Raw genomic sequence first — 26194 nt, forward strand, 5'->3', positions numbered from 1 at the left:
TGCTCTGCGATAGTATCGGTATAACTTGAGGAAAACTCACTTTGAAGGCAAGGCTAATAGTGAACTTTCCCAAACATCTCCAGTGGAAAATATATTGGATGAAGACTGGAGGGGCCTCGTTAAACACTGGTCTGATCCGAAGTATAAGGTACATTATATATATGTGATCAGATCACATGTTGAAGTCCTATTTACGGATGTGCCACACAAATCTATCTTCTTGTAGGTGAACTGTTCAAAGAACAAGACCAACCGTACAAAAGTGAAATTCCAACAGATGATTGGATCTCGTAGCTATATTGCACATTGTGAGGCTCTTGTAATTAGCTGTTGTTTCACTCTTTTCCCCGTACCATATTATCAGATCTATATTGACTTGTTCCAAATGCAGAGGAAAGCCCGCAAGGACCAAAAAGTACCTGAACCAAATGTTGTGGAAATCTTCATGGACTGTCACACTAGCAAGAAGAAGGGCATGACTACACCAGTTAAAGCCGCTGTTGTAAGTCCTTAATCCTCATGCATTTTAACTACTACTTACTCTGACTTGTGCCTTGAACTGCATGGTTTGTGGCCAATGTCTATTACTCTTTTCAATTTTGTACACAATTGTCTTAGCGTATCATTGCACCTTACAAGGTTTAAAAGAGAGGAGTGATGTTCCTTTGATCTTGACCTGTAATCTAGTTCCGTGCTGGACTTGCCCACACAATGTTACAATTGCCTGTTTGTCTGTTCTCAATTGTTTTGTGATATGGATGATGTCATACTATGCTTACCGTATTATAAACTTCGTCTCTTTATCCTTAGCCCTCAATACAATGTGAAGAAATAAACAATACATTAGCGATGGTACATGGTCATATGTTTGGAACCTGGTTTTATTATGTACTTTGCAATAAAATACAACTAATATTTTACATGGGTTCACCAGAATAAGTTCTATATATAGACCAAAGCTATTTTGTTTGGTTTTGCTGCCTCCTTAATATCTTCTATTCTAGTACTACTAATGTAAAAACTCAACTTTTCAGCGAGCTATGGAAAAATGGTGGAACCGCCACCTTCTGAAGGTGGCGAGGCAACTATAACCGCAATGTTAGCTCTTGCTACAATGGGTCAGCACCCGTCCACTAACAGTGCCAAAAGCATGTTCCTGTGTTATACTGGTTTGGTTGTTAAGGCAATCTCGTCCAAATTGCCTCATGATCAAGATATCCAAGCTCAAAGCAATGTTGTATCTGCGCTCCAGACACAAGTCCATTCCCTAACAGAGACCCTTTGTGAAACAAGGAGGGACATTGTTCGATATTGTCAAGATATGCATGGTTTTGAAACCAGACTATCAGACATTTGCTATGTTGTTCAGGAGCCTAGGAGAAATGAAGGCGAGGGTTATGGTGCTGCATCGGACAATACAACATGAAAATGTAACAGTCATGTCAAATGAACTGAGCTTCTAAACTTCTGGTGGTGCATTTATCTGCTAGACTGTTAAGTTTTATGCCAACCTTCCTTTTGTTATATAGTTGTAATTTGTTTTGGTGCGATACAAAATTTGTTCTTAACGTGCAGACACCAGCTGAAGAAAACAGCAAGGCATTTTTGTATAGTGTAGGGTGTTCCCTATATTTGCACTGGTGGCAATCTTTGATGCCGAGTGGATGTAATTTGTGCAATCGCCTTAATAGCCTAGCATTAGTTTCGGCCTTATTTATTTCCTAGTCTTCTTTTTCCCTGGTTTGCTAGTGGCCGCAACAACCATGGGCCATATACGGGCCGTAGGATCCATGGGTCTGCTACGGGCCGTTGATAAATAGGCCTCCAACAGGGCCGTAGAGTCGGTGGGCCTCGGGCCGTCGATAAATGGGCCTCCAACAGGGCCGTAGAATCGGTGGGCCTCGGGCCGTCAGATAAATGGGTCTACATGGGCCATAAACAAGTGTAATTGGTATCGGCCCAGCATGGTAACGGGTCGTTAACAGGCCGGAGGATAGCAAAGGCTTAATTCTGTCACAGGCATAACGGGTCATTAATGGGCTAGAATATAGGACGGGCTGGAAATGGCGCAACGGGTTAACAGGCCAGAAATGGGCCGACTCTTGCCATGGGCCGAATTTGGCCCATTAGGGGAACAGGCCAGTAACGGGCCGAAAGTAATCGAGGGCCGGAAAGGAGTCAAGAACGTATGGGTCGTAAATAGGCCGAAAGCTAACACAGGCTGGAAACGGCCCATGTGAATCACGGGCCGTTAACGGGTACAAAGAAATTTACTGTTCATTATGGGCTAGAGTCACCGTGGGTCTCTAAAGGGCCTAAAGATACGAAGGCCTCATATGGGCCGAAACACGTCGTGGGCCATACATGGGCCAAAAGTGAAATGGGCTGGCGTTATATTCGACGGCCCACATGATGTTGTTGGGCCAATTTCCGTTAGGGCCTAACGGGCCGTGAGTTACCGGGCTGTAAAATGGGCTATTTGCGAAGAGACCGTTAACAGGCTTTTCATGGGCCAGCCCGTTCACTTTTAACCAAGTCAAATGGGCCGACTTTGTAAGCTAAATGGGCCAGTGGTGGGCCGTGGCATGTGTCGACATATCATAGGCGCCTATCTGACCCACTGACCAGCTGACACGTGTTTCGTCCGGCCAATAAGAATTTTACACGTGGAAATTTCCCATTGGTCCGGGCTGTTAACGGGTTATCGGATCCAAAACCCGACCCAATAGCTTAACGGTGTATTGTTATAGTGGATGCCACATGTCAGTCACCCTTGACGAAAGCACTTCTGTGATGCACGATTTATCGTCATGGAAGTGGACACTTCCGTGATGATAATTTTGGTAATGTCATGGAACACTTCTACGACAGCACAGGTATGACTATCTTGATTCTATCATAAAATTGTCATGGATGTACATGCATGACAAAAAACGCGACCTACTCTGACAAACACGTATCATCACGGAAGTGTATTTGTTTTGTAGTGTAGGTAACAACCTCAGTTTATCTACAATGGGTTATTGTAGTTCCAGATCATCGCCTTTTCATAGAGCATGCTGGCCTTGGTGTGTTGGTGTGCAGATAGGCATTATTGATTTTCACAAATTGTAGTCATCTCAAGACTTGCTCTACCACAAGACTTGCTTCTTGCAACAGCAAAACACCAAGAAAAAATTAATAGATTAACAAATTAAACTTGCACTGCATATTTCAAACTTGCAGGTTCATAACTGAATTTACTATGCAGTAGTTTAACTGAATTTTAGAAGTATCATGTTTAGTAAAACATTTGCAAACAAAGATCATGGCAGTAAAACATCCATGCTGAGTATGACATCCATCTTGTGCATTCATATGGTACTACAACTTCTCCGCAAATCACATTCATCTTTTATGTTAGTTTCATTTACTTATGCTTTCTTTGATTTTCTTTTGAAGTGCAGCTTTCTCTGAAATTGGTTGATCTCTGAATCTAAATCTAAATGAATAAGATTAAAGGTGACCTCCTCAAAGTTTAATTTAGCATCGACGAGTACTCCACTGACTATGTGATACGTCTCTAACGTATCTCCTTTTCCTAACGCTTTTCCTCTTGTTTTGGACTCTAATTTGCATGATTTGAATGAAACTAACCCCGGACTAACGTTGTTTTTAGCAGAACTACCATCGTGTTGTTTTTGTGCAGAAATAAAAGTTCTCGGAATGGAACGAAACTTTGCGAGGATTTTTTATATCAATAAAGAGAATTTCTGGAGCCAAGAGCCACCTGAGGGGGGCACCTGGGTGGGCACAACCCACCAGGGCGCGCCTGCCCCCCAGGCATGCCCCGGTGGGTGCACCCCACCTGGTGGGCCCGCTGACCCTGAAACTGATGCTATAAAATCACATTATTCCAGAAAAAATCAAGGAGAAAGAATTATCGCATTTCACGAGATGGAGCTGCCACCGTCTCCTGTTCTTCATCGGGAGGCCAGATCTGGAGTCTGTTTGGGGCTCTAAAGAGGGGGATCTTTGATCTTCGTCATCACCAACACATATCCATCGCCAATTCCATGATGCTCCCCATTGGGAGTGAGTAATTCCTTCGTTGGCTCGCTGGTCGGTGAGGAGTTGGATGAGATTCATCATGTAATTGAGTTAGTTTTGTTAGGGCATGATCCCTAGTATCCACTATGTTCTGAGATTGATGCTGCCATGACTTTGCCATGCTTAATGCTTGTCACTTTGAGCCCGGGTGCCATGATTTCAGATCTGAACCGTTTATGTTATCATCATTATATCAATGTTCAAGATCCGATCTTGCAAGCTATAGTCACCTACTACGTGTTCTGATCCGGCAACCCCAGAGTGACAACAGTCGGGACCACTCCCGGTGATGACCGTAGTTTGAGGAGTTCATGTATTCACCGTGTGTTAATGCTTTGTTCCGGTTCTCTATTAAAAGGAAGCCTTAATATCCCTTAGTTTCCAATAGGACCCTGCTGCCACGGGAGGGTAGGACAAAAGATGTCATTGATGTCTGCTAGAACTACATCGGTATTTCACCAAAGAGGAATGGATGATGCAGTATAGCGACGATAGGTATTTCCCTCAGTGGTGAGACCAAGGTTATCCAACCAGTAGGAGAACCTCCTCACACCACGTAAACAACACCTGCACACAAATAACAAATACTCGCAACCCGACATGTTAAAGGGGTTGCCAATCCCTTTCGGCTACTGATACGTCTCCAACGTATCTATAACTTATGAAGCATTCATGCTATTTTATTATCTGTTTTGAATGATTACGGGCTTTATTATACACTTTTATATTACTTTTGGGACTAACCTATTAACCTGAGGCCCAACCCATATTGCTGTTTTATTGCCTCTTTCAGTATTTCGAAGAAAAGGAATATCAAACGGAGTCCAAACGGAATGAAACCTTCGGGAGCGTGATTTTTGGAACGAACATGATCCGGGAGACTTGGACTACAAGCCAGGGAAGCTTCAAGGAGGCCAGGAGATAGGAGGGCACGCCCACCCCCCTGGGCGCGCCCCCCGTCTCGTGGGCCCCTCGAGGCTCCCCCGACCGACTTCTTTCGCCTATATATTCCCATATACCCTAAAAACATCGAAAGACAAGATAGATCGGGAGTTCCGTCGCTGCAAGCCTCTATAGCCACCAAAAACCTCTCGGGAGCCCGTTCCGGCACCCTGCCGGAGGGGGGATCCCTCACCGGTGGCCATCTTCATCATCCTGGCGCTCTCCATGACGAGGAGGGAGTAGTTCACCCTCGGGGCTGAGGGTATGTACCAATAGCTATGTGTTTGATCTCTCTCTCTCTCTCTCTCTCTCTCTCTCTCTCTCGTGTTCTCTCTATGGCACAATCTTGATGTATCATGAGCTTTGCTATTATAGTTGGATCTTATGATGTTCTCCCCCTCTACTCTCTTGTGATGAATTGAGTTTTCCTCTTGAAGTTATATTATTGGATTGAGTCTTTAATGATTTGAGAACACTTGATGTATGTCTTGTCGTGCGTATGTGTGGTGACAATGGGATATCACGTGATCCACTTGATGTATGTTTTGGTGATCAACTTGCGGGTTCCGCCCATGAACCTATGCATAGGGTTTGGCACACATTTTCGTCTTGACTCTCCGATAGAAACTTTGGGGCACTCTTTGAAGTACTTTGTGTTGGTTGAATAGATGAATCTAAAATTGTGTGATTTGTGTCTAGGTGACATTAGGGTTTTGGTTGATTTGTGTCTTAAGGTGTTATTCTAGTATGAACTCTATGATAGATTGAACGGAAAGAATAGCTTCATGTTATTTTACTACGGACTCTTGAATAGATAGAACAGAAAGGATAACTTTGAGGTGGTTTCGTGCCCTACCATAATCTCTTCGTTTGTTCTCCGCTATTAGTGGCTTTGGAGTGACTCTTTGTTGCATGTTGAGGGATAGTTATATGATCCAATTATGTTATTATTCTTGAGAGAACTTGCACTAGTGAAAGTATGAACCTGAGGCCTTGTTTCCTACCATTGCAATACCGTTTACGCTCACTTTTATCATTAGTTACCTTGCTGTTTGTATATTTTCAGATTACAAAAACCTATATCTACTATCCATATTGCACTTGTATCACCATCTCTTCTCCGAACTAGTGCACCTATACAATTTACCATTGTATTGGGTGTGTTGGGGACACAAGAGACTCTTTGTTATTTAGTTGCAGGGTTGTTTGAGAGAGACCATCTTCATCCTACGCCTCCCACGGATTGATAAACCTTGGGTCATCCACTTGAGGGAAATTTGCTACTGTCCTACAAACCTCTGCACTTGGAGGCCCAACAACGTCTACAAGAAGAAGGTTGCGTAGTAGACATCAAGCTCTTTTCTGGCTCCGTTGCCGGGGAGGTGAGTGCTTGAAGGTATATCTTTAGATCTTGCAATCGAATCTTTTAGTTTCTTGTTTTATCACTAGTTTAGTTTATAAAATAAAACTAAAAAAATGGAATTGAGTTTGCCTCATACGCTTCATCTTTTTAATATCTTTCATGAAAATGATGGAAAGGAAAATTGTGCTCAATTGCTAGAAGAAGAATGCATTAAAATGTTTGGTACTAGATCTTCGTATGATGAGCATGATTGCAATGTTTTAGTATGAATTCCTTGAATATCCATGATGCTAATGATATGCAAAGCCACAAGCTTAGGGAAGCTATGTTTGATGAAGATATTTTTTGTCCCCCAATTTTTGATGAGCAAATTTATTATGATGAAAGCATGCCTCCTATTTATGATGATTATTGTGATGATACGCTTTTGTGGAGAGTAGTAAAATTTCTATGCAAGTAGATCATGAAAAGAATGCTTTATGTGCTGGTTATATTGTTGAATTCATTCATGATGCTACTGAAAATTATTATGAGGTAGGAATATATGCTTGTAGGAATTGCAATAATGTCAAGTTTCCTCTCTATGTGCTGAACATTTTGAAGCTATGCTTGTTTTGCCTTCCTATGCTAGTTGATTATTGTTCCCATAAGTTGTTTGCTCACAAAATCCCTATGCATAGGAAGTGGGTTAGACTTAAATGTGCTAGTCATATGCTTCATGATGCTCCCGTTATGTTTCAACCCTTATCTTTTATGTGAGCATCATTGTCATCATCATGCCTAGCTAGAAAGGCGTTAAAGAAAAGCACTTGTTGGGAGACAACCCAATATTTACCCTTACTGTTTTTGTGTGTTCACATGATTATGCTACTGTAGTAATCATGTTTTATAGCTTTTGTTTCAATAAAGTGCCAAGTAAGACCTTTAGGACAACTTACGGTGATAGTTGTGTTGATCCTGCTAAAAATCAGAAACTTTTGCACCCAGTAAATTAGTTTTGGTAATTAACAGAGACGTGATTCCGATCTGATTCTTTTTTATATGGACTGGTACACAAATTTCTTAGTACTTCCTAATTTGGTAGGATTTTTGGAGTTCCATAAGTATACGTTTGATACAGATTACTACAGATTGTTCTGTTTTTGACAGATTCTGTTTTCTATGTGTTGTTTGCTTATTTTGATGAATCTATGAGTAGTATCGGAGGGTATGAACCATAGAGAAGTTGGAATACAGTATATATTACACTTATACGAATTTAGAATGATTTCATTACAGTACCTAAGTGGTGGTTTTATTTTCTTACACTAACGGAGCTTACGAGTTTTCTGTTGAGTTTTGTGTTGTGAAGTTTTCAAGTTTTGGGTAAAGATTCGATGGACTATGGAATAAGGAAGGGCAAGATCCTAAGCTTGGGGATTCCCAAGGGTCCCCAAGGTAATATTCAAGGACATCCAAGAGCCTAAGCTTGGGGATGCCCCGGAAGGCATCCCCTCTTTCGTCTTCGTTCATCGGTAACTTTACTTGGAGCTATATTTTTATTCACCACATGATATGTGTTTTGCTTGGAGCGTCATTTTATTTTGTTAGTATTAGCTTGGTGTTATTTAGAATAATGTTTTGCATATTTAGTTGCAATAAAAATGTCAAGGATAGCCTTTGCCATGCTTATTTTGCTAGTATACATGTTGCTGTTTGAAAATAGAAAGTTTACCGCTGTTGCAAAAATTCCCTAGAATAGTCAGAGAATGATATAATGTTGGAACTTTTTGCATATTTAGCTCTGATAAATCTTCTACAGCGTAGTATGTTTCTCATAATTTTTGGAGTTAGGGAAGTATTGATACGCTTGCATTCTTTACAGACTATACTGTTTTGGTAGATTGCTGTTATGTTTGCATTGTTTGCATATTTTTGCTTGTTTAATGATTCTATTTGAGGATAGGAGTATTAAATATGCAGAGGCATTTAGTATGCAATGTCGAATAATAATTTATGTGATTTGTTACAGTAGAAAATGATAAGGTTTTTGCATTGACTTATACTATCCTATCAATGAGTTCTTGTTGAGTTTGGTGTGGATGAAGCTTTTGATAAAAAGAGAAACCATGATATGAGAGGAATTAAGGAGACACAAAAGTTCAAGCTTGGGGATGCCCAAGTCACCCCAAGATAATATTTCAAGAGGTCTCAAGCATCTAAGCTTGGGGATGCCCCGGTGGGCATCCCACCTTTCTTCTTCAACAATTATCGATTAGTATCAGTTGAACCTAAGTTTGTGCTTCTTCACATGAGTTGCGCTATCCTTGCAATGTCATTTTATTTTTCTTTGCTTTCTGCTTGAATAAAGTACTTAAGATATGAAATTCTTTAATGAGATAGTCTTCATATAGCTACATAATTATTTAGCTACTCATTGATCTTCACTTATATCTTTTTGGAGTAGTTTTTCATTTACTCGTGTGCTTCACTTATATCCTATGAGTAAATGGTTGAATGAGTTGAATGTCATAAATCTGAAATTACATATGTCTCATTTTCTTATCCCATGGGGAGTAATGACTTCACATCTAAGAAGTAGAGGTTGCAAATTTATTGAAGGTTAGCAAGCATTGTATTGGTGATTTGAACAATTCATGAAAGAATATTGAAGGAAGAGAGAATTCACATATAAACATACTATCTTAGACATCTTTTATAATTGTGAGCACTCATTAAGTATGACATGCTAAAGGGTTGATGTTGGACAAGGAAGACAACGTGATGGGTTATGTTTTCTCACATCTCAGTTAAAGTATATTGTCATGGATCATTCAAACATGTTGAGCTTGCCTTCCCCCTCATGCTAGCCAAATTCCTTGCACCAAGTAGAGATACTACTTGTGCTTCCAAATATCCTTAGACCTAGTTTTGCCATGAGAGTCCACCATACCTACCTATGGATTGAGTAAGATCCTTCAAGTAAGTTGTCATCGGTGCAAGCAATAAAAATTGCTCTCTAAATATGTATGATCTATTAGTGTGAATAAAATAAGCTTTATACGATCTTGTTATGGAAGCAATAAAAGCGACGGACTGCATAACAAAGGTCCATATACAAGTGGCAATATAAAGTGACGTTATTTTTTATTAAGATTTTGTGCATCCAACCATAAAAGCGCATGACAACCTCTGCTTCCCTCTACGATGGGCCTATCTTTTGCTTTATGTCTTTTACTTTATGCAAGAGTCAAGGTGATCTTCACCTTTCCCTTTTTCATTTTATCCTTTGGCAAGCACCTCGTGTTGGAAAGATCCCGATATATATATCCAATTGGATGTAAGTTAGCATGAACTATTATTGTTGACATCACCCAAAGGTGAATACGTTGGGAAGCAACACTATAAGCCCCTATCTTTCTCAGTGTCCGATTAAAACTCCATAACCATAAGTATTGCGTGAGTGTTAGCAATTGTAGAAGACTATATGATAGTTGAGTATGTGGAGTTTGCTAAATCAAAAGGAGTTTGCTAAATCAAAGCTCTGACATAGACCCTTCCTGAAAATAAGATGAATTGTAATTGTTCGATGACTAAGAATGAAGTTTGCTAGTTTTCAAGAAAGTTTATGGTCTATGCTTTAACATGTGAATAGCTTGTTACTTGTTCGTGAGAAGTTTTATGAGATGAACTACTGTTATGACATATAATCATGCTAGAAAAGGTAACTGAAATTATCATTGATCAAACTTGTGCACCTGCTAGCATTCAAACTTCATAAATTCTTTCTTTTATCATTTACCTACTCGAGGACGAGCAGGAATTAAGCTTGGGGGTGCTGATACGTCTCCAACGTATCTATAATTTATGAAGCATTCATGCTATTTTATTATCTGTTTTGAATGATTATGGGCTTTATTATACACTTTTATATTACTTTTGCGACTAACCTATTAACCTGAGGCCCAGCCCATATTGTTGTTTTATTGCCTGTTTCAGTATTTCGAAGAAAAGGAATATCAAACGGAGTCCAAACGGAATGAAACCTTCGAGAGCGTGATTTTTGGAACGAACACGATCTGGGAGACTTGGAGTACAAGCCAGGGAAGCTTCAAGGAGGCCAGGAGATAGGAGGGTGCGCCCACCCCCTGGGCGCGCCCAATGTCTTGTGGGCCCCTCGAGGCTGCCCCGACCAACTTCTTTCGCCTATATATTCCCAGATACCCTAAAAACATTGAAAGACAAGATAGATCGGGAGTTCCGCCACCGCAAGCCTCTGTAGCCACCAAAAAACTCCCGGGAGCCCGTTCCGGCACCCAGCCGGAGGGGGGATCCCTCACCGGTGGCCATCTTCATCATCCCGACGCTCTCCATGACGAGGAGGGAGTAGTTCACCCTCGGGGCTGAGGGTATGTACCAGTAGCTATGTGTTTGATCTCTCTCTCTCTCTCTCTCTCTCTCGTGTTCTCTCTATGGCACGATCTTGATGTATCGCGAGCTTTGCTATTATAGTTGGATCTTATGATGTTTCTCCCCCTCTACACTCTTGTGATGAATTGAGTTTTCCTCTTGAAGTTATCTTATCGGATTGAGTCTGTAATGATTTGAGAACACTTGATGTATGTCTTGCCGTGCGTATCTGTGGTGACAATGGGATATCATGTGATCCACTTGATGTATGTTTTGGTGATCAACTTGCGGGTTCCGCCCATGAACCTATGCATAGGGGTTGGCACACGTTTTCGTCTTGACTCTCCGGTAGAAACTTTGGGGCACTATTTGAAGTACTTTGTGTTGGTTGAATAGATGAATCTGAGATTGTGTGATGCATATCGTATAATCATGCCCATGGATACTTGAGGTGACAATGTAGTATCTAGGTGGCATTAGGGTTTTGGTTGATTTGTATCTTAAGGTGTTATTCTAGTATGAACTCAATGATAGATTGAACGGAAAGAATAGCTTCATGTTATTTTACTACGGACTCTTGAATAGATAGAACAGAAAGGATAACTTTGAGGTGGTTTCCTACCCTACCATAATCTCTTCGTTTGTTCTATGCTATTAATGGCTTTGGAGTGACTCTTTGTTGCATGTTGAGGGATAGTTATATGACCCAATTATGTTATTATTGTTGAAAGAACTTGCACTAGTGAAAGTATGAACCTTAGGCCTTGTTTCCTACCATTGCAATACCATTTACGCTCACTTTTATCATTAGTTACCTTGCTGTTTTTATATTTTCAGATTACAAAAACCTATATCTACTATCCATATTGCACTTGTATCACCATCTCTTCGCCGAACTAGTGCACCTATACAATTTACCATTGTATTGGGTGTGTTGGGGACACAAGAGACTCTTTGTTATTTAGTTGCAGGGTTGTTTGAGAGAGACCATCTTCATCCTACGCCTCCCACGGATTGATAAACCTTGGGTCATCCACTTGAGGGAAATTTGCTATTGTCCTACAAATCTCTAAACTTGGAGGCCCAACAACGTCTATAATAAGAAGGTTGCGTAGTATACATCAGCTACGGCGCCTCAAGATAGGCAAATAACATGAGGTAAAAGTGGTAGATAGGATAAATAGATCGCGAAACAAATAAATTGCAGCAAGGTATTTTTGTATTTTTGGTTTAATAGATATGAAAATAAATGCAAAGGAAAATAGATCGCAAAGGCAAATATGATGAAAAGAGACCCGGGGGCCGTAGGTTTCACTAGTGGCTTCTCTTGAGAAAAATAGCAAACAGTGGGAAAACAATTACTGTTGGGCAATTGATAGAACTTCAAATAATCATGACGATATCCAGGCAATGACCATTATATAGGCATCATGTCCAAGATTAGTAGATCGACTCCTACCTGTATTTACTACTATTACTCCACACACCAACCGCTAATCCAGCATGCATCTAGTGTATTAAGTTCATGGAGAAATGGAGTAATGCAATAAGAATGATGACATGATGTAGACAAGATCTATTTATGTAGAAATAGACCCCATCTTGTTATCCTTAATAGCAATGATACATACGTGACGTTTCCCCTTTGTTCACTGGGATCAAGCACCGTAAGATCGACCCATCACAAAGCACCTCTTCCCATTGCAAGATAAATAGATCAAGTTGGCCAAACAAAACTCGAATATCAGAGAAGAAATACGATGCTATAAGCAATCATGCATATAAGAGATCAAAGAAGACTCAAATAAATTTCATGGAAAAAAACATAGATCTGATCATAAACTGAAAGTTCATCGGATCCCAACAAACACACCACAAAAAGGCTTACATCATATGGATCTCCACGAGACCACTGGATTGATAATCAAGAGAGAGAGAGAGAGAGAGAGAGAGGAAGCCATCTAGCTACTAACTATGGACCCGTAGGTCTACAAAGAACTACTCACGCATTATCGGAGAGGCACCAATGGAAGTGATGAACCCCTCCGTGAGGGTGTTTAGATTGGATCTGGTGGTTCTGGACTCTGCAGCGGCTGGAATTGATTTTTGTCGACTCTCCTAGGGTTTTTGAATATTGGGGTATTTATAGAGCGAAGAGGTGGTTCGGGGGGCACCCGAGGTGGGCACAACCCACCAGGGTGCGCCTAGGCCTCTTGGCGCGCCCTGGTGGGTGTTTCCCCCCTCGAGGCTCCCCACAGGTGCTTCCTTGGCCCACTGGATGTCTTCTAGCCCAAAAAAATCCTCAAAAAGTTTCGCTGCATTTGGACTCCATTTTGTATTGATTTCCTGTGATGTAAAAAACATGTAGAAAATAGCAAGTGGCACTGGGCACTATGTCAATAGGTTAGTACCAAAAAATGACTATAGCATGATTGTAAAACATTGAACAATGATAATATAACAGCATGGAACAATCAAAAATTATAAATACATTGGACACGTATCAGCATCCCCAAGCTTAATTCCTGCTCGTCCTCGAGTAGGTAAATGATAAAAACAAAAGTTTTGATTTGGAATGCTGCCTAACATGTTCATCACATTTATTTTCTTTATAGCATGGACATATGGACTTTTATATGATTCAAAGCAATAGTCTAGTTTTGACATGAAGACTTTAATACTCAAGCATACCAACAAGCAACCATGTCTTTCAAAATATCAACACTAAAGCAAGTTATCCCTAGCCCATTATGCTCAATCATTGATCCATTCATGAAACACACTCGAATATTATCTACACCCAATGCTCAAATATGATCATAGTGCCCCTTCGTTGGTGCTTTATAAGAGAAGATCGAGACTCAAATTCAAAATAAAAATTGCATAAGTAAAAGAAAGTCCCTTCACGGAGGGAAGTAGGGATTTGTAGAGGTGCCAGAGCTCAAAGCTTAAATTGAGAGGAAAAAATATTTTGGGAGGCATACTTTTCCCACCAACAAAAATGACTTAGAGATCCCAACACTTTCCATGCTAGATACATCATAGGCGGTTCCCAAACAGAAAATAAAGTTTATTCCTTTTCCCACCATTACTTTCACTTTCCATGGCTGGCCGAATCCACGATTGCCCTCCATACCAACACTTTCCAAGGAATTTATTATTTGTCAACATAAAGTAAATTCATTTTTCATTTCAGGACTGGGCGTCCCTAATACCTTTGCCATACTCTTGTGCAATGACAAGTGAATAAACACTCATCGTGAGAATAACACATCTAGCATGGAAAATATTGGTCACCCTTCACCGCCTCGCGAGCGGTAGAGCACACAAAAGAGAAATTTATTTTGAAAACTAGAGATGGCACATGCAAATTTGCTTAGAGCGGCATGGAAATACCGCATATAGGTAGGTATAGTGGACTCATATGGCAAAACTGGTTTAAAGGGTTTTGGGTGCACAAGTAGTGATCATACTTAGTGCAAAATGAATGGTAGCAAAAAGATTGAGAAGCGACCAACCAAAAAGCGAAAAATCTCATACCCAAGCATTAAGCATAATAACACCGAATAATGCACCATAAGTAGGATTTAAATTTCATTGCATAACTATTGACTTTCGTGCTTACATAGGGAATCACAAACCTTAACATCAACATTCTTACTAAAGCACAATTACTCATCAACATGACTCACATATCATATCGTCATATCTCAAAACCATTACTAAGAATCAAGTTTATTTTGTCCAATGATCTTCATGAAATTTTTTATTATATCCTCCTTGGATATCTATCACTTTGGGACTATTTTCATATGTTGCTTTTGATAAGCTTTTTTTTCTCGAATATGCATGACTGTGCATATCATATATTAAAGAAGAAAGGCAAAGAAAGCCTCCACCACAATTACACGGTTTGTTAGTACATATTACTCCTCACTAGTCTCCCACCTCTCCACCCTACTAAAGAAGGGAGTTACATTTCCTTTCATTAGCCCGGCCGATGCCCACAGTTGGCCCTCTTGCCTCAATCTCTCTAGTAGATACTCCAAACAAGGGCGCGCCTCATCAAAGATAATACCATTCCTATGCTTCCACAACTCCCACCAGACTAGCGCAATAATAGTACGAAGATCCTTGATGCTCATGCCTTCTAATCCTTGCTTGGCCACATCCCATTCTGCCAGCTTGTCCTATTGAGTGGGAGTCCAATCCGGTTTGCCCAAGGACTCACAGATCCTCGCCCAAGCAGTCCTAGTGAAGACGCAAGTGAGTAAAATGTGGTTAATGGTTTCGTCCTCCTGGTCGCAAAACGGGCACGCGTCTTGGTGTGGCAACCCTCGCCTCGCTAGTCGGTCCGACGTCCAACATCGGTCCCTGAGGGCCAACCACGTGAAGCACCTACACCATGAGGGTGCACGTGATTTCCAAGTTAGATCCGCCATCACGCTTCCTTCTCGACCCCAAAGGCCAGCCGCATAAGCAGATCATGAGCTCAAACAAATATAAGTGAACTCAAACAAATATAAGTGAAGATCATGAGCATAATTTTTTCTTTCTCTCAAAATAATCTAAGTGAAGCAAGAGAGAATTTCTTTAAATTTTACTAACTCCCAAATAAATCTAAGTGAAGCATGAGAGCATTCCTTCATCCAACGTAAGATCACCCAAAACTTGAAAACTTCAATCACACAAAACTCAACAAAACCTTCGTGAGATCCATTAGTATAAGAAAGCAAACAACTACTATAAGTACTGTTGAAAACCTATTCATATTTTGCTTTTGCATTATGTCTACTGTATTCCAACTTTTCTATGGCAAAAACTCATCAAAGAAAACCATAGAATCATCAAAACAAGCACACAACGCAAAGAAAACAGAATCTGTGAAAAACAGAACAGTCTGTAGCAATTTGAATATTTCAAACACTTCTATAACTCCAAAAATCTTTCGAAATTAGGAAATCCTGGGTAATTTGTGTATTAATCTTATGCAAAAAGAATCAACTCAAAAGAACATTTATTTGATTTATTAAAACTAGTTTTGTGAGTGCATACGTTTCTGTTTTTCAGCAAGATCAAATCAACTTTCACCCAAATCAACCCAAAGGCCTTGCTTGGCACAAACACTAATTAAAACACAAAAAACACAATCATAACAGTAGCATAATCGTGTTAACACATAAGAACAGAAAGCAAAAATAGGTAACTGAGATATTGAAATCAAGACTGCCTACGATGGCTAGCTTCTCCCTCTCCCTGCCCCCCCCCCTCCCCGCCTCCGGCCTAGCTCCGGCCGCCGCAACTTCTCCACCTGTCCACACAACCGCCCTCCACCACACCCTCTCCACCAGCCCCTGGACGCGCTGCTCCCTTCTGTCGCGCCGCCTCCATCGCCCTTCTTCGACCTCCCCTATGCCAAAGCCGGCCAGGTGGCTCTCGGATGCTTCCTGGGCTGCGGCAACGCCATGGGCTTGGAGTTCGAGGGTGACTGCAGCTACTACTGTCGTCTCGCAATCACTACACCGGAGTTGTACCTCGCGTCGCCTCTCTACATGGTCTTTGAGTTCTCCCATCTCCACCTCGATGCCATCACCATCGCTGCACTGCAGATTTCTTCGTAGCCATGTGCTCCCCCCTTGTCTTCCGCTTCCATGTGGCCTTCCCACGGACCGCAGAGACCATCCTAGCGCAAGCCACCATCCGCCACCGCAACTATGTCTTCTCCTTCGCTAGAACCCTCCCCCTGCTCCCACCACCTCCCCTTGCTGCTGCCTCATGCATGTCGTTGCCTCCCTCATGCAAATACTAGAAGATCTCTACCTTCACTTTGAAGGAGTGGTTTCTATGAAGCTTCAACCGTCTATCACCATCAATCCAAGCCACAACCTCAATGGGTGCTGCATGTATTCTCGCGTCATCCAATTTCTGTTCACTCTCTCCGCTGACTCCATGGCCCTCCTTCTTGCTCGTCTTTTTGGTGGCTGCTATCTTCATTTCAATGACGTGGACGATGGAGACTCATGCTTCTCGTTCACGGTGGCCAACCCTGCGGTCGTCAACCTCATCGCCTGCTTGGGGGACTTCCACAAATGGGGCATGTTGATCCGCTTCCCACGGCCGCCACCCAGGGCTGCCATCGGACGCTCGCTCGCTGCCAAGGTCAAGTCTCCATTGTTCGACCCCACATCCTCCTCACCGATGATGAATGTCTCTGCATCGCTGCCATTTACATCAACAGCTCTTGACCTGCCTCAAGTGAGACGTATTCGGCCTGGTATTAGATTCTTCTATCGTATGTTGCATGTTAACCACCCCAATCAACTTACACCACCCATGCATTACGCCTCACACACTCATATTTTTTGGGTTACCTTTATGCAAATTTGTGTTAAACCTAATGAGGTTTTAGTTGAGTTGGCCCTAAACCACTGTTTCTCGGTCAAACAAGATTTTCATGCAGTCAAGATCAACGAACTCATTTTCAAATCTGGCATCTTCTCCCGATCCGGCAAAGTTCAAATCCTCAAGGCTCGGTCTCTTGACTTCTCAGGCTTTTGTCTCTTTCTATTTGACCACCTCGCAACGGCTGCTTCCCACTGCAGCAGGCACCTAGAGCTATATAAATCGTTTGCTTACATGCCGCTACCACCACGCATCGCATCTATCCTTGGACCCTTCGTGACACCCAAACCACACTTGCATGCAACACAACCGCTCGCCCTCACGGGAGCGCCGCACGTCCTCTCAACCACGCAGGAGCCACGGGCCCACCCCATGCATAATGATGGCTGTGCAACAGCGTCAGGCGAACCAAATCCGCAAAAAGGCCCGTACGCTGCTCGCGGAGATGCGCATGCATGCGATGCTCGCGCTAGAACCCAGGCAACTCCTTTTGTCTCTCTGTCTATGCCAAATCTGGCTACCCCACTCCGCCCACCCGCGTCTAATCCGGACGGCACTGCACCGCCCTCTGTCTCCCCACGCATGGCCACTATTACTACTCCATGTCAGATTGATTCGTTGGGAACCGACGGGTTCGCGCGCTCATGTTCTTTCCCTCCCACGCCGACCCCTCACCCTATGCCTGCCCAACATCTAGCCATCATCATCGCGCCTATTGCAGCCCTCCCGCCTAACCCGTTTGCTTGTTCTCCATGCCAAACGCCCAGGTCACCTCAAGCACTGTAGCACGCAACAGATCACGCGCTGCTGCCACAAGATACGCCGCCCATGCGGTCCAATAACACCACGATGACCACATATCGAGACGCCCTCCTCTCCTCCCCCCGTGCCCATAGCCACCTACAGACGCGCCTCCCGTATATATCTCGCCAGCCTCTCTCCCCTCTCCATCACCACTTCCATCCACCCCACTCCTCACACAAGAAGAAACGTTGCTTCCGCCGCCTCGCCCTTGACCACTGCGTTGACGCCTGCTGTGATCCTGTCCGGTGCGCTCGGTGCCGGTGGAACGGCCATCACAGTCGGGATTGCAGGTACCTCTGGATCTGGCCCTTTTTCCCTCCTCTTCCTCACGTTTTCTCCTTAAACCCTAACCCAGCCTTCTGCTGTCGCAGCATGAACCCCATAAGCTCTTCATCGTTGGAGCCTCGTGCTCCTCGCACCCTCATGATCGGTGACATCCCCATCATCCTGTCCAAGCCATTCCCTGTGATCAGCATTCCCTACCAATTTGTCCTTCACGGCGTCCCCGTCAACTCCGGTGGGGTTCTCTCGCCTCCACCTCGCACATCCACACCTCCTCTATCCCCCACCACTCCCCACCATGATCTCAACCACGCTCACTCATCACCATTCGACACCCATGCCCTCAGAGACCGCCTCTTTGACATATTTGTTGCCTCCTAGTTCGCTAGGGCAGAGTCCCACGTCTCAGACTCCGAGCCCGACGAGGAGCTACCTCGCCCAAAGCGCGAGGCCGGCCTGCTGCCACCTCCCGGTGACATGCTGCTCGTTGCTGCGCCTCCATGTCTTGTGCACTGCCCTAGCCACTTTGCTTTCGCACACCTACAGAACCCTGACCCAAACCCCACCCCGCTCATCTGTCGTGCCATCCAGCACACCTGCGGCAACCCGACCTTCATCATGGTTGGGTCGTGGCGCGGGGTTGCATGCATCACCTTCCACACTATTGCTGCACGTAACGATGTCATCCGCCACAGCCCCATTGATTTCAAGTGCAATGTGGTTACTATTGAGCCCGTAGAGCACACGCACCGCTCTGTAGCCATCTTCACTGATCTCGCTGAAATCGAGGTCTCTGAGTTTCCACATGAGCTCTAGCACAATGACGGCATTCGCTTCACCCTCGCATTCCTCGGGGACGTCTGTGCGGTCGATGACTTTTGCCTGTTGGGGAACATAGTAATTTCAAAAAAATTCCTACACACACAAGATCATGGTGATGCATAGCAACGAGAGGGGAGAGTGTGTCTACGTACCCTCGTAGACCGAAAGCGGAAGCGTTAGCACAACACGGTTGATGTAGTCGTACGTCTTCATGATCTGACCGATCAAGTACCGAATGCACGACACCTCCGAGTTCTGCACACCTTCAACTCGATGACGTCCCTCGAACTCCGATCCAACCAAGCTTTGAGGGAGAGTTCCGTCAGCACGACGGCGTGGTGACGATGATGATGTTCTACTAATGCAGGGCTTCGCCTAAGCACTGCTACGATATTATCGAGGTGGATTATGGTGGAGGGGGGCACCGCACACGGCTAAGAGATCCAAGGGATCAATTGTTGTGTCTATGGGGTGCCCCCTCGCCCGTATATAAAGGAGTGGACGAGGGGGCCGGCCAGGAGGAGGAGGTGCGCCCAAGGGGGGGAGTCCTACTCCCACCGGGAGTAGGACTCCTCCTTTTCCTATTTGGAGAGGGAGAGGGAAGGAAGAGGAAGGAGGGAGGAAGGAAAGGGGGGCCGGCCCCCCTCCCAATTCGGATTGGGCTTGGGGGGGGGCACACCCCCTCCCTTGCTCCTTTCGCCTCCTTTCCACTAAAGCCCATTAAGGCCCATATACCTCCCGGGGGGTTCCGATAACCTCCCGGAGCTCCAGTATTGTCCCAATCTCACCCGGAACCATTCCGGCGTCCAAATATAGTCGTCCAATATATCGATCTTTATGTCTCGACCATTTTGATACTCCTCGTCATGTCCCCGATCTCATCCGGGACTCCGAACTACCTTCGGTACATCAAAGCACATAAACTCATAATATAACCGTCGTCGAACTTTAAGCGTGCGGACCCTACGGGTTCGAGAACTATGTAGACATGACTGCACACGTCTCCGGTCAATAACCAATAGCGGAACCTGGATGCTCATATTGGCTCCCACATATTCTACGAAGATCTTTATCGGTCAAACCGCATAACAACATACGTTGTTCCCTTTGTCATCGACATGTTACTTGCCCGAGATTCGATCGTCGGTATCTCAAATCCTAGTTCAATCTTTTTATCGGCAAGTCTCTTTACTCATTCTGTAATACATCATCCTGCAACTAACTCATTAGTTACAATGCTTGCAAGGCTTATAGTGACGTGCATTACCGAGTGGGCCCAGAGATACCTCTCCGACAATCAAAGAGACAAATCCTAATCTCGAAATACGCCAACCCAACAAGTACCTTCGGAGACACCTATAGAGCACCTTTATAATCACCCAATTACGTTGTGACGTTTGGTAGCATACTAAGTGTTCCTCCGGTAAACGGGAGTTGCATAATCTCATAGTTATAGGAACATGTATAAGTCCTGAAGAAAGCAATAGCAACATACTAAACGATCAAGTGCTAAGCTAACGGAATGGGTCAAGTCAATCACATCATTCTCCTAATGATGTGATCCCGTTAATCAAATGACAACTCATGTCTATGGTTAGGAAACTTAACCATCTTTGATTAACGAGCTAGTCAAGTAGAGGCATACTAGTGACACTATGTTTGTCTATGTATTCACACATGTATTATGTTTCTGGTTAATATAATTATAGCATTAATAATAAACATTTATCATTAAATAAGGAAATAAATAATAAGTTTATTATTGCCTCTAGGGCATATTTCCTTCACTGCCTCCATGGCATCGACTACACCTCTGTCTGAGCCCTCGTCCTGCTTCACTCCGGCAAGCCAGCTCCTCTCGGCCTTGTAATCCAGCTCCCCCCATAAATGAGATCAAAATATCCAAGGTGGTGGAGGCCTCACGCTGGCATCACGGTGACAGTGCCAATCCCTTCGGGGGCATCTCCTCTGATGGAGACTCTGCCCCCCTGTCCCAATGTGGCTCACCACGCCCTCTCTCTCCTGACCACCTTGCCCCGGTGGTCTCTGTTGTCCGGGCTGGATGGCATGCTGACCCCACCTACGGCGGCACCAAGACGGTCGCCCGCTGCCATACCACCAGTGCATGTGTCCCCTCTGCCTCACCTGATAGAGCAATGGCCGTATCTCCCCTGTCGCCTGCACACCCACCACCTGGCTCTACACGTGCTCCTCTTGTCGTCTCTGATGACGACTCTGCCGGCTTCGAGGCCATGCACGTCCCCCTCCTGCATGATGTTGCCTCTGACTCCCTGGACACGGTCCATGCACTTGCGGGCACTATGATGCCCCCTCCTGTCATCTGTCCTGTGCCCAGGACGGCTACTGTCTCCCCACCCGCTCTGCAGTTGACCAGGGGGCTGCTGAGATGGCTCATGGACTTGTTCTGCCCTCTGTCATGTCGGCTTTCGCCACGTTCGTCCCGCCCGCCACATCACCCCCACGCCCACCACCTTCATGTTCTCTGCTGGAGAATCTTCACGTGCCAACGGTAATCCTCCCCCCTCACCTACATCTGTCCAAACCACTCAAATAACCATTGTTGTCTCTAACACGGCTGATGATGCACCGGACACAGCTCTCCCTCTCCAGGACCTGGACACCCATGAGTGCACCATTCTCAAGGAACACTGCCGGTCAGCTCGCGATCACTCCTACTCCAAGGACAAGCCGCGCCGGAGCGCGCGCCTCGCTGGCAAGGAGGCCAAGTACTCCCCCATGCTCGCCAAGGCGGTCAAAGCCAAGGCCGCTTGCCTCTCTGCCTCCGGCGTTGACACAGGCATTGGCATGGCCATCAAGGACGCAGGCATCAATGCGGCTGATGGCCCCCTGCCTCTATTGAGGACTTGGCCACCATCGTGCTCCTCTGTGGTGTTGACGATGACCACATTGATGCCATTCTTGCATCCAAGGCTACGAACGATGGTGACGTGGATTCTCCATGATCGACGCCCCGACCAGGCATAGCCCCTCGGCGTCGGGGCACCTCTGGAAGTTGACGTCTGCCCGTGCTAGTTTCGTCGTGTCTTATGTATCGCTGCCCTTTTGCCTATTGTACATGTCGCATGCCATCTCAGCACCTGTTTTGCATGTCTATGTACCTGCTGCTATCGTAGAAACCTTGTACTCTTCCCGTGTCATGTATCGTCTGAATGTGGTGCCTGAAAACTTTTATGAGTAGTGATGCGATATCTATTTGCTCCTGGAACGTACATGGTTTGGGTGATGATGACAAATGTGCTGCCTCCTCTCTGAATTACTCGCGACCAAACCTCATGTTGCCCTCTTACAAGAATCAAAGCTTGAATCTTACACTAACGTCAAGCTACGATCCTTCTTACCTCATCATCTCGATTAGGCTTTCTCGCTGCCTGCCATTGGCACGGCTGGTGGCACCATCTCTGCCATCAACACTTCTTCCCTCCAAGTTATCTCTTCCTCCCACCAAAACTTCTCCTCCACCTTAATTCTAAGCTCAACTGCCTGCACCCATAACATCGCCATCACAAACATTTACCACCCTCCACTCGTGCCCTTAAACAAATATTTCTTGATGAGCTCCTCTCGATCGCACAACCAAATGACATCCCATGGATAATTGTTGGCGATTTCAACCTCTTGCGTTTCCCCTCCGACAAAAACAACAACTCCTTTCACCGATGAGATGCTAACGCCTTCAACCTTGCCATCGACCGCCTAGCACTTCTAGAACTGCCACTCCTCGATCGCCAATTCACATGTTCCAACAATCGATCAACGCCCACCCTAGAATGTATTGTCCGTGCTTTTTTCAACCTCGCATGGGCGGATGCTTTCCCTATCACATCATTAACCTCGCTCGCTCGTTTTGCGGCCGATCACGTACCCCTTATCATACTCATCACCACTACGACTCCGCGCTCTAATTTTTTTCAAATTTGAACCGGGTTGGTCCAATTTTCGACCATGCAATGAAATCATCTCTAGATGTTGCTCCCTCTCCACGTCTTCTTCAAGAAACTCTCCGGCATCCCTCGCAGTAGTTCTCAAAAAATGCAGGGCTGGCCTCAAATCTTGGACACGCTCTCGCATTTCCACTCCAGTCCGTGATTCTCGCTGCAAATCCGCCCTCTTGGCCCTTGATCATGCTGAAGAGCTCAGAGCTCTATCTCGAGCAGAACTTCTTGCTCGTAAGATCATCATATCTCTGCTCAAAGGTATGATCCAGGAGAAAATGACGTACTGGCGGTGGCGAGCAAAGGTGTCCGAGCTATCAATGGAGGGGAGAACACGAAATTCTTCCTTGTTTCTGCCTCACAACGGCTTAGAAAGAACAAAATCTTTACTCTCACTCATAATGGCCACGACTTCTCCTCCCATCACCAAAAAGCCAAGATCCTCCGTGACTTCTTCGTTTCCCTCATTGGCACTCCCGCTACCACCTCATGGTCGTTTGATCTGCACGACATCTACCCTAACCCTGTGGACGGCCTCCATATCTTAGACAAACCCTTCTCCAAAGCAGAAATTAAAAATGCATTCTTCCAAATGAACCCACAAGCCAACCCTGGCCCTGATGGCTTTGGCCCCTCTTTCTACCGATCCTACTGGCACTTGGTTAAATGCTTCGTCATATATTTCTTCAACCAATTCCACCAAGGCATGGCGGACACGGAACGCATTAACCGAGCCCACATCATCCTCCTCCCCAAAAAGGATTTACCTACCTCGCCCGATGCATTCCGACCCATCTCGCTACAAAAATGCCCAATTAAAGCGGTCGCAAAAGTCTTAACTACTCGACTCAAACCTCTCATTCCCTTGTTAGTACATGGTAACCAGACTGGCTTCATCCCAGGGAGGAATATTGTTGAGAACTTTATTTTCGCGGCCAATCTCATTAGCTACTGCTGAGGGACTCCTGGATTAATGGGTCCTCGGACAGCCGGACTATATACTTTGGTCGGACTGTTGGACTATGAAGATACAAGATTGAAGACTTCGGCCCATGTCCGGATGGGACTCTCCTTTTGCATGGAAGGCAAGCTTTGTAGTTCGGATATGTAGATCTCCTTCTTTGTAACCGACTATGTGTAACACTAGCCCCCTCCGGAGTCTATATAAACCGGAGGGTTTAGTCCGTAGGACAACGATAATCACAATCATCGGCTAGCTTCTAGGGTTTAGCCTCTACGATCTTGTGGTATATCAACTCTTGTAATACTCATATCATCAAGATCAATCAAGCAGGAAGTAGGGTATTACCTCCATGGAGAGGGCCTGAACCTGGGTAAAACATCGTGTCTCCTGCCTCCTGTTACCATTAGCCTTAGACGCACAGTTCAGGACCCCCTACCCGAGATCCGCCGGTTTTGACACCGACATTGGTGCTTTCATTGAGAGTTCCACTGTGTCATCGCGATAAGGCTTGATGGCTCCTTCAATCATCTTCAACGATGTTGTCCAGGGGGAGGTTTTCCTTCCCGGACAGATCTTCATATTCGGCGGCTTCGTACTATGGGCCAACTCGCTTGGCCATATGGAGCAGATCGATAGCTACGCCCCTGGCCATCAGGTCAGGTTTGGAAGCTTGAACTATACTGCCGACATCTGCGGAGACTTGATCTTCGATGGATTCGAGCCCATGTCAGGCGCGCCGGATGGTCACGACGGGCATGACTTTGATTTGCCATCGGACACTATTCAGGAGGTCGCGCCTGCGGCGGCACCGGGAATCAATCCGGAGCAGACCGTTCCCTCCGAGGACGGGTGGATGGACCCTGCCACGGAGGCCGCGCACCCATCGGTGTTGGGGCCGAACACTGAAGCCACCTCCTGTGAGGATGGTATCCTTGGACCCTCAGACTCGTCTCCGGCCACAGGATCCGAACCACGTACGTCCATATGCCTATCGAATCTGACTGGGCACCAGTCATGGAGTTCACCTTCATGGATATTTCTCAACACTCGCCCTTAGGTGATGTGCTAAACTCATTAAGGTCTCTTTCCTTGTCGGGAGATTCTTGGCCGAACTATGTCCGGCTCAAGTGGGACGAGGACGACGACGAAATTCATTACCCACCCACCACCCACTTCATAGCCACTGTCGATGACCTAACCGACACGCTCGATTTCGACTCCGAAGACGTCGATGGTATTTATGACGATGCAGGAGAAGAACATGAACCATCGCCCACTGGGCGCTGGACTACCACATCATCATATGATATATACATATATATATATATATATATATATATATGGTGGGCACACCAAAAGAAAGCGATGGTGACGATGCAACGAAGGATACTCCCCTCGATAAGCCACAAAAGCGGCACCGTAGACGTCGCTCTAAATCCCGCCACAGTAAAAACAGCAACAAAAGCGCAAGACATAATAATACCCCAATTGACTCCAAAGGAAACGACGACCCCATGGACCCAGCGATGGAGCGGGATGAGCCAGGGGACGATGAACATAGTTTCGAGCCCACGTCAGATTATGCCAATCCCGAGGGTAAAATTCACCAACCTATCTTTGGAGAGGAGAAAAGCCCGGACGCTGATGCACTCATCATCCCAGAAAAACTCTTGGAACAAGAGAAGCTCCACAGAAGGCTTATCGCCACCGCGAGGAGCCTAAAGAAGCAGAAGCAAAGGCTTAAGGCCGCGTAGGATATGCTCAACCGCAGGTGGAACAAAATGCTCGACACCGAAGAAAAATATGGCGGCGATCGTCACACAAAGAGCTATCCAAAGCACAAGCTGCTACCCGAATTTGACGATGAGGCCATAGAGCCCATTCAGCCGAAAACGACCGATCAGCCGGACCGACCACCCCGTGGCCGTGACAAGACGGCTAACGATGTCGCACACAAGTCAGCACACGATTTACATGAGCTCCTGGACAAAAAGTCCGGTATGACCAGACCCATCTATGGACCTAGGAAGCGCGCTTCAGCACAGGATTAGAGCTACCAAAATGATCACATTGATTGAACACCAGGTAGGAATCAAAACCGAACACAACAACCATCGAAAACATGCCATGACAGTCCAAATACAGGGGTGCCGCACACCCCCT

This window comes from Triticum aestivum, chromosome 6B (assembly GCF_018294505.1).
Source record: "Triticum aestivum cultivar Chinese Spring chromosome 6B, IWGSC CS RefSeq v2.1, whole genome shotgun sequence".
NCBI classification, from domain to species: Eukaryota; Viridiplantae; Streptophyta; class Magnoliopsida; order Poales; family Poaceae; genus Triticum; species Triticum aestivum.